An 11,228-nucleotide genomic window follows, 5' to 3' on the forward strand; every position below is an offset into this window, starting at 1 on the left:
TCTCTCCTATCTCATTTTCTTGGAGTGGGCCAGCTACCACCGGCCTGAGAAGAGACACATGGAACGAGGGGTTAATATTCTTGTACTCAATAGGCAGTTGTAACCTGTAACACACCTCGTTCAATCTTCTCAGGACTTTAAAGGGCCCCACAAACCGCCGACCCAGCTTCCGGCAGGGCAGGCGGAGGGGCAGGTTTCGAGTCGAGAGCCAGACTCGATCTCCCGGTGCGTACACCGGTCCCTCACTGCGGTGGCGATCGGCGCTCGCCTTTTGTCGACGGATGGCCCGCTGCAGATGGACATGGGCAGCGTCCCACGTCTCCTCCGAGCGCCGAATCCACTCATCCACCGCAGGGGCCTCGATCTGGCTCTCGTGCCAAGGTGCCAGGACCGGCTGATACCCTAAAACACACTGGAAAGGTGTTAAATTGGTGGAGGAGTGGCGGAGAGAGTTCTGGGCCATCTCTGCCCAGGGGATATACCTAGACCACTCCTCCGGCCGGCCCTGGCAATAGGACCTCAGAAACCTACCCACATCCTGGTTGACTCCGTTCAACCTGCCCATTACTCTCTGGGTGGTACCCCGAGGTAAGGCTCACCGAGACCCCCAAGCGTTCCATGAACGCCCCCCAGACTCTGGAGGTGAACTGGGGACCTCGGTCAGACACAATATCCTCGGGGACCCCATAGTGCCGGAACACGTGGGTAAATAGGGCCTCAGCGGTCTGTAGGGCAGTAGGGAGACCCGGCATTGGGAGGAGACGACAGGCCTTGGAAAACCGATCCACAACGACCAAAATGGTGGTATTCCCCTGGGAGGGGGGTAGGTCGGTCACAAAATCCACCGAGAGGTCGTTGTGGAACGGGCAGGGGATGTAACTTTCCTCTGGGCAAATGTCTAGGTGCCTTACACTGGGCGCACACCGAGCAGGAGGAGACATAAACCCTCACATCCTTAGCTAACGTTGGCCACCAGTATTTCACGCTAAGGCAGTGCACTGTCCGGCCAATACCTGGATGTCCAGAGGAGGGTGATGTATGAGCCCAATAGATAAGGCGATCACGAACCTCGAGCGGAACGTACGTCCGCCCCACAGGACACTCGGGGGGAGTAGGGTCGGTACGCAGTGCCCGCTCGATCTCCGTATCGACCTCCCACACCACCGGAGCCACCAGACAAGACTCCGGCAGTATGGGAGTAGGTTCAATGGACTTCTCCTCTGTGTCATACCGCCGGGACAGGGCGTCTGCCTTACCGTTCTGGGACCCTGGGATGTATGTGATCTTAAAAACAAACCGGGTCAGGAACATGTTCCACCTAGCCTGACGAGGGTTCAATCTCCTAGCTGCCCGGATGTACTCCAGGTTACCGTGGTCAGTCAGAATGAGGAAAGGGTGTTGAGCCCCCTCAAGCCAATGCCTCCACACCTTTAGGGCCTGGACTACAGCTAACAGCTCCCTGTCCCCTACGTCATAATTACGCTCCGCCGAGCTGAGCTTCTTAGAATAGAACGCACAGGGGCGGAGCTTAGGTGGCGTGCCGGACCGTTGCGACAGGACTGCCCCAATACCGGCCTCGGACGCGTCTACCTCTACTTGGAATGGTAAAGAGGGATCCGGATGCGCCAGCACCGGAGCCGAGGTGAACAGGTTTTTCAGTTTGACAAATGCCCTGTCCGCCTCAGCTGACCACTGCAAGCGAACCGTACCCCCCTTTAACAGGTACGTAATGGGAGCTGCAACCTGTCCAAAGCCCCGGATAAACGTCCGGTAGTAATTAGCAAAACCCAAAAACTGCTGCACCTCTTTTACAGTGGTTGGAGTTTGCCAATTACGCACGGCCGACACACGGTCAACCTCTATCTTCACACCAGACGCGGACAACCGATAACCCAAAAAGGAGACGGACTCCTGGAAGAACAAGCATTTCTCTGCCTTGGCATACAAGTCATGCTCCAACAGTCTCCTCAACACTCGGCGCACCAGGGCTACATGCTCGGCTCGTGTAGAAGAGTACACTAGGATGTCGTCGATGTATACTACCACACCCTGCCCATGCATGTCCCGGAAAATCTCGTCAACAAAGGATTGGAAGACTGAAGGAGCATTCATCAACCCGTATGGCATGACGAGATACTCGTAATGACCCGAGGTGGTGCTAAATGCTGTTTTCCATTCATCCCCCTCCCTAATGCGCACCAGATTGTACGCGCTCCTGAGATCCAACTTTGTGAAGAACCGCGCTCCGCGTAATGATTCTGTCATAGTCGCAATCAGTGGAAGAGGGTAACTGTACTTAACCGTGATCTGATTGAGACTACGGTAATCAATACACGGGCGCAAAACCCCCGTCCTTCTTCTTCACAAAAAAGAAACTTGAGGAAACCGGGGAAGTGGAGGACCGTATGTATCCCTGTGCCAAGGACTCGGCTATGTAAGTCTCCATAGCCGCTGTCTCCTCTTGAGACAGGGGATACACACGGCTCCGCGGAAGTGCCGCTCCTGTTTGGAGATCTATCGCACAATCCCCCCTGTCTATGAGGTGGTAGCCGTGTTGCCCTCGTTTTGCTGAACACAAGTGCTAAATCCTCATATTCAGGGGGAATGCGCATTGCGGGCACTTGGTTCGGACTCTCCACCGAGGTCGCCCCTAAGGAAACACCTAGACATCTCCCTACACACTGGGCAGACCACTCCATAAGAGCCCTCTGTTGCCACGCAATGGTAGGATCATGGGCGCTTAACCAGGGAAGCCCCAGCACCACGGGATACGCAGGAGAGTCAATCAGATAAAACTGAATGATCTCCTCATGACCCCCCTGCGTCGTCATCTTAAGTGGTGCTGTGACTTCTCTGATCAACCCCGACCCCAACGGCCGGCTGTCTAGGGCATGAACAGGAAATAACAACATGAATAACAAAATGCACGATCAACAAAATTCCCAGCTGCGCCTGAATCTACTAGCGCCTTATGCTGGGAATGAGGTGCCACCTGTGGAAATCTCACAGGTATACACATGTGACCAACAGAGAGCTCTGGGTAAGTGGGGCGCCTACTCACCTGGAATGACTCCCCAGTGCGTGACCTGTTGTCCCCTCTCCCAGGAGACCCTCCCCAGCACCTGGCCGAGGTGTGTCCTCCACGGCCACAGTTGGTGCAGGGGGTGGCCCCCCTCGGGCTCTCTCTCCTCCTCTCTCTAGCGCCAGCACCTCCGAGCTCCATGGGAATCGGCTCGGAGGTGCTGGAGGGTGGAATGGATGACCCCCACAAAAGGACGTCCGCGGGTAGCCAGCAGGGTGTCGAGACGGATGGAGATGTCCACCAACTGGTCGAAGGATAGGTTGGTGTCCCTGCAGGCCAGCTCACGACGAACGTCCTCTCGTAGGCTACACCGGTAATGGTCGATGAGGGCCCTCTCATTCCACCCCGCATCCGCCGCTAGAGTCCGGAACTCCAGGGCGAACTCCTGTGCGCTCCTCATCCCCTGTCGGAGGTGGAACAGACGCTCCCCCGCCGCCTTCCCCTCAGGTGGATGATCGAAGACAGTCCTGAAGCGGCGGGAGAACTCCGCGTAGGTGATGGTAGCGGCGTCTATTCCCCTCCATTCGGCGTTGGCACACTCCAACGCCTTGCCGGATAGACAGGAGATGAGGGCGGAGACGCTCTCGTATCCCGAGGGCGCTGGGTGTATGGTGGCCAGGTAGAGTTCCACCTGCAGGAGGAACCCCTGACACCCGGCTGCAGAACCATCATATGCCCTCGGGAGCGAGAGCCGAATGCCACTGGGTCCCGGTGCTGAGAGAGGAGGACTGGCCGTTGGTGACGGGATGGTGTGAGAAGGCGTGGGCACCTCTCCCGTAACCAACCGGCGCAGAGTGTTGGACACCTCGTTCATGGCGGCCCCAAGTTGCCGGATCATGGTGTCTTGGTCGCTGATCCGATCCTCCTGCGACTTGGGTGCCGCCACTGCTCCTGCTGACTCCATACTGGTGTGTTGTTCTGTCAAGGCTGAGGTGTATGTGGTGTGGGAGTCAGGCGCAGGACACCGAAGCTTAGTCCAACAAAGTTTACTTGTGAACCACAAGGCAAAGATACAAAGAACGGCCTCAAAACGACAGAGGCGAGCAATTACGCAACTATGCGTAAAACAACAAAACAGAGAAAAACACGCAGCACTACGGACAGGCGAAAAACAACACACAACCTAACCAATACAACACAGGCAACTTATAGAACACGTAATCAGACACAAACGGACACAGGTGTGACAGACAGACAAAAGCAATCACACATAGAAACATTCAACGGTGGCAGCTAGTACTCCGGGGACGACGAACGCCGAAGCCTGCCCGAACTAGGAGGAGGAGCAGCCTCGGCAGAATCCGTGACAACAGGTCTGTGAGAGCCAGAAATCTTGCTTGTTTGTAGGTGACCAAATACTTATTTTCCACCATAATTTGCAAATAAATTCATAAAAAATCATACTATGTGATTTTCTGGAGAAAAAAAATCTCAATTTGTCTGTCATAGTTGACGTGTACCTATGATGAAAATTACAGGCCTCTCTCATCTTTTTAAGTGGGAGAACTTGCACAATTGGTGGCTGACTAAATACTTTCCCCCCCCACTGTATATGTAAATTTATGTATATGTAGCAGAAAAGCTGTAAAAACAAAAAAGATATGTGTCCTCTGAAGAGGGTGGATGGGTTAATTTTTTCACACACACATACATACACACTCACACAACCACGTACCCACACACACACACAAACAAACACAAACACGGGTAGAGGATTTGCATGAGGACTGGTCATTAGAACCCAGTGAGAAAACCCTGGAGGAAGAGAAATTGCGTAAAACACGCAGGCAGGCAGGTACACACACACACACACACACACACATACACCCATTGAGGATACTGAGAATAAATCATGGACCCATCAATGTATTCCTCACACATTCTGAGAAGTGCAGCGGCCTTGCCTTTGTGCGAGCGTGTGTGTGCGTGTGTGTTTGCGAATGCTGACGAGAGGTGGTAACCATGGCAATGGCCGTCGTCGAGCTGCTGCTGCTATCTCCTCTACATATCTCTCTCTCTCTCTCTCTCTCTCTCTCTCTCTCTCTCTCTCTCTCTCTCTCTCTCTCTCTACCTCTCTCTCTCTCTCTCTACCTCTCTCTCTCTCCTATGTCTCTATTTCTCTCTCTCCTTCTCTCTCTCCCCCTCCCTCTATCTCTCTCTCTCTTCTGTTTCCAACTCTCTCTATCTTGCTCTCTCCACCTCTACCTCCACCAGCTAGGGAGAGTATGAGTCATGATGCGCATCAGCTTCCTGCGGACACCAACACCTCACACTGACCCCCCCACATCTCATCAAGTGTTGTTTGTGTGTGTGTGTGTGTGTGTGTGTGTGTGTGTGTGTGTGTGTGTGTGTGTGTGTGTGTGTGTGTGTGTGTGTGTGTGTGTGTGTGTGTTAAAAACATGTGGAACCATCTACGTGATAAACAAAATTACAATAATCTGAATAACAAACAACACAGCTTTTATCCCAGCGGAAATTACACTGTATAGTTTGTGTTTTGATTATAATTAAACAACAATTATACTTTTTGATTGGCACATTCTTGTGGAAGTAGAAAATTGGCAGTGTGCTGACAGATGGTTTCCTCAGAGCTGATATGAAATTCACAGCATAGCATGATTTTTATGCAGTGAAAGCCATGTCCTCTTTCAGTTTGAGATTCTGTTCACATAAGATTGACCAGACGTGGGGAACCTTAGCGATACTCAGAGATAACCTAACCTCAGACATCTTATGAGTTTGTGAAATGACATATAAGACACGTTTCCCACGAAACTGTCTGACGCTGCCCTGTATAAGTGGTGGAACAAGTCTAAAAGTGCTCATGTGTGTATTTCCAGCCACCCACACATCAACACACACACCAGATCAGGTTGTGGCTAGAGGTTAGGAGGTTAAAATAGACCACGAGAGTATCTCCCAGACATGAGACAGTCGGGCTAATATAGCCATCACAACACACACTTACAGACAAACATGATTACACACACACACACACACACACACACACACACACACACACACACACACACCTCCTATAGTATCCTCCATGTCTCTCCCTGTGACTCCAAGTCCTGTCCTGTCTGTCTCTCAGTGTGTCTCTGTGTACAGGTGGAGGATCATCTCTCAGTGTGTCTCTGTGTACAGGTGGAGGATCATCTCTCAGTGTGTCTCTGTGTACAGGTGGAGGATCATCTCTCAGTGTGTCTCTGTGTACAGGTGGAGGATCATCTCTCAGTGTGTCTCTGTGTACAGGTGGAGGATCATCTCTCAGTGTGTGTGTCTGTCTCTGTGTACAGGTGGAAGATCATCTCTCAGTGTGTGTGTGTGTGTCTCTGTGTACAGGTGGAGGATCATCTCTCAGTGTGTGTGTGTGTCTCTGTGTACAGGTGGAGGATCATCTCTCAGTGTGTGTGTGTGTCTCTGTGTACAGGTGGAGAATCATCTCTCAGTGTGTCTCTGTGTACAGGTGGAGGATCATCTTTCAGTGTGTCTCTGTGTACAGGTGGAGGACTGTAAAGACCCAGCGGTGTGATTCAGGAGCATCCAGCATTAGATATCAGCAGCAGATGAAGGCAGTATGAAAGACTAGCCGCTCCAGCCAGCCAAACCTCATCCATACCTCAGCTACAGTACAGCTGGTTTGGTAACCACACCTCCACTCCTCAGATCTAGCTCCATACTATAGCAGCACAAAAATGAAGAGTAGTGATACAATCAATATTCATTTGATGCCTGTTTGAAACGTGTACGATCAGACTGCTTGTCGTATAAATGGGTATTCTGAATAACTGCTCAGAGACAGTGTGTGAACATAAATACTGGTGTGTGTGTGTGTGTGTGTGTGTCTCTCTGTGTGTGTGTGTGTGTGTGTGTGTGTGTGTGTGTGTGTGTGTGTGTGTGTGCACGTGTGCTTGCAATGGTACCACGAAGTCTCAGCACACTCAGAGGAACAGCTAACCACAGAGCGTTAAAACAGGTCACCCTGATAAGAGCACAACCAGTGGAGCAGATAAGTATGCATAAACACAGCTCCACTTCTTTCTGCTCTGATACAGCAGAAAGATAACAGAGTACAAGTCTAATGCTGCTCAGCACATGACTCCACATCCAAACCATGTCCTCACTAAAGATACCTGCCACCCACCTCTCTATGGGCCCAGCAGCACTAGCTTAGCTTCACAGAGGAGTCAATGGCAGAGCTATTGTAGTAAAGGTTGGAGGTGTCCATGTCAACTGGTGAGGTACAGCACAATGGTTGTCAGGCCAGCAGTGGTATTCTAGTCTAACTAGCTTTATGACCAGTGCTTCAATTGGCCGCACAGCAGGACCAACTGTGGTAGGGTGAGTTAGAAGAGGAGGAAATGGTATCATAGTCAGTCTAACAACAAGGCATTTGGGATTTCATAAATGTCCCTGTAAAATGTGCTGTAATTAATCAAATCAGGTAATACTTACAGATATATCCTCTGAGTTGTGACAGCCCATTTGATGAACCCAAGAAGGATCAAATTCAGAGTCATACAGCTTTATCATACATATGTCAGATGTTGACACTTTGATTTGTCAATTAGGGGGTTACATTGGGATGTGATAAAATAACATAGAACATAATGAGAGTCAGAGTGAAGTCAGTCAGTCAGTGTATGTGTGACAGAAAAACATATATTTCCATATAGAGCTGGCTGTGAAAACCCCCGGGATGAATAGATAACATCCTGATAATGAGATAGACTTACACAGAAGTGTGTGTGTGTGTGTGTGTGTGTGTGTGTGTGTGTGTGTGTGTGTGTGTGTGTGTGTAATACCATGACAGTAGGGCCTACAGACTGGGTGTGAATGTGTCACAGTAACACCAGGATAAGTTACACTGGATGACATGAGGGGATGTACCTAACTGCTGATCACACACATACACACACACATACACATACACACGCACACACATGGTAATGAGCCAATACACATGCAGGCAGTCATGCACTTGTAATGTTTCTTACATAATCTCACACCCAGTAATCTAAAACCTTGTACTGTATGTAACAATTAACACACAACATCCAAGCTGGTATTTTCAACAATGATGAACCACACATGAATCATTCCACATATCCTGGCCTTTCAGACATTCACAAGACCCCTTGACGAGCTATGATGCAGTAAATTTCAAGCAGCAGATTAAATAGCAGATAACCACATCATCTGCATAACAACACATCTCTTAGATATAAGATTTACACTGAACCACTCAAATGTCCAACACACAATGATAATTCAGACGCACACACAGGGAAAAACCAGGCTAAGGTTTCTAGCCAGAGGAACATTGATTCCGATGACTCACATATAGAAAATAAATATTTTATCACTGCAAGCCTCACAATCACGACTGTTTTCCATGTGGATTTCAGGAGGCAATATTTTAAAGCAAAACACTGCATTTCTAATTTGTGTCATCTATATCATATTCAAGTGGATGTATTATCATGATAATGTAATTCACACAGACTATGATAAAGAAGGCACAATAATATAGGTCTTCATCTCTCTCTCTAAAAATAAGCAAGTTTACCCAAGCTCTTTTCCATTTTAAACACACAGAAAGAATGTCCCAAAAAAGTATGTGAAAAATATATGATTAGGGTAAAGATATGATAATAATCACCCCCTCCCACTATGGAAAGCGACGGTAAACGGAGAGATACAAGGTATGAAGCGACGCTGGCTGCTGCTATTAGATCCTATCATTTGGCTCCATATATTCATATTTCTTGTTAAGGAGGCCCGTGACATTTATGGCAGGAAGAGGGCTTTCCAAGGGTTTGAGGGCATGGCAGCAGTGCTGGGGCTGAGGCTGGGGCCAGGACTGGAACTGGAACTGGGCCCCTGGGAATTGATATGACGCGCTGGAGCCAGGAGCCTCTGTCCTGACACTCAGACACACACACTCAGACAGCGATTCACACACATACACACAGACGCAAGCACGAAGGAGCGCACAGATGCACGCACGCACATGCACACACGCACAGACACACACACACACGTGCACATGCACTACGCACACCATCTCCCTGCCAATCACAGTGGGTTTCCTCCAGACCATGAGGATCCAGCTGTCATTACAGACAAACAAAACAAGTCACAGCTAAACTATAGAGGGGTTACACAAATCCTCAACATACAGCATGGCGTTTGGCAAACACTGTCACACTATACAATATCTCCCTCTGTGAATATATGTATGCTAAATCCTAAAGCCTACTTTTAGCTTCCTCATTTGATAGAAAATGGGACGTGTCATAGATGACTTACACTTGTGGTACAGTATTGTCCCATAGACTATAAAGATGCAGAGAACATCCAATCATCCCACCACTGATTTGGTTTCTCTTTTAATGACAGTTGGCCGTGGCTGCAACCAACCGTGTGACCCCCACAGAGAGTGCACTGACAGGGCAGAGGCCAGAGGTACTTCCACATTGGCAACAGTACAGCAGCTAGCTAACCACACACCAGACAACCCCACTTCTGCTACCTCTTCTAGGACAAAAGGTCTCCTTCACAGTCATGCTCTCATACCTACTTTCACTTCAATCAATTTGACTCTGTATAACGTTTTTACATTAGCCGATGTAGACAATTTTTTTGCTTTAGTGTACTCTTCGCAAAAATAAAGTATGACCTTTGGTTGACGTTACTACAGTCTTTAATGGATCCCTGTTGTCCACTGGGCAGTGGTCTCATAATCAGTGACAACTGTTAACCATGCTACTTCATGACCAAGAACCAATCCATATCCTCACAAAATGTTATCATTTAAAAATGGTATAGTAGTGCATCATATCTTGGCTTTCCATCAGACAAACAGAATATGAATACAACCTTGGGGTTCAGATGTTGGCTGAGGTCACTGATGGAAAACTGATGACGGATCAAAATGAATAGCGTTTGATCCTCGTTATAAAACAGTTATAAAAGCTTTATCACAGGATACATTAATACACTCACACCCAAGTAAAAATCACAGCACTTAAGGAATGTGCTTTCATGAGAGAGAGCATAATCTTTTCTCTGTGTGTGCGTCAGGTGAAGTGAAACTGGTCTCAGGGACTACTACACTACACCACAAAAGCCAACAGCTTAAGGTCTTGACCTTTGGGTCAGCTGAGAAGCCTTGTGTGTGGGACTGAAACAGCAACAGCATGCGAGAAGAAAAAAGCCCCTGGCCTGTCCGCTGGTCGCTGGCTGCCTGTGTGGCTTCCCCATCGGTCTCTGCTTCCCTGTCTGCAGGGGAAGTGTGATGGTGCCAGGGTGCAGTAGTTTATGAGCTGGTCTCAACCAAACTCACCACATTCCCACCGGCTGAAGACATGAGGACGTGACACTGGCCATGCTGCAAGAGCAGCCAGACCACAGGTCACGCGCAGTTGCGCACACACACATGAACACACACACACCCATCCTCATAACTCTGGCACACTGGGTGACGCAAATACATACATGAACTAATACCTTAAATGATTCTCTACATACTTCATATCAAACATGAACAATAATTTATGTCAACATATTCAGCGCCAAAATATTGGTATTACAGCACCAATGAGTGGAGCCATTAGATCACTCAACAACTGTCACTCAACAACCACCTCTCTCCCTGCCTCTGCCCACCAAAACCATTCCAACTGGTCTGGCTCAGTAGAGGACACCGGGTGTGTATCCCAAATGGCACACCAAATGGCACACTATTCCCTATATAGTGCACTTCTTTCAACTAGAGCCCTATAGGTCCTGGGCAAAAGTAGCACACTATAAATGTAATAGTGTGTCATTTGGGACACAACCAGGATTAGAGAAATGTTGACCCCTCCATATGTCAAACCTGGCCAAATCCTGTTCCCTAACTGCAGTATATTATCATGAGATTTATGGAGGATGGACATGGCGAATTCCAGTGGCCAATCATATATGGCTCACAGACAAGGGGTGCTTGTTTGAAAGCGTCATATTTAGAAGAAGGACCCACATTTTTTAAGAAAATTGCTTTACCAATGTGCCCCACATGTGACCACACTGATCATCAATGACTGTATGTGATGCCAGAAGTCACTTTGGTAATTCAAATCATTTAATGGTTTCCTCA

The sequence above is a fragment of the Coregonus clupeaformis genome, chromosome 5 (assembly GCF_020615455.1).
Source record: "Coregonus clupeaformis isolate EN_2021a chromosome 5, ASM2061545v1, whole genome shotgun sequence".
NCBI lineage: Eukaryota > Metazoa > Chordata > Actinopteri > Salmoniformes > Salmonidae > Coregonus > Coregonus clupeaformis.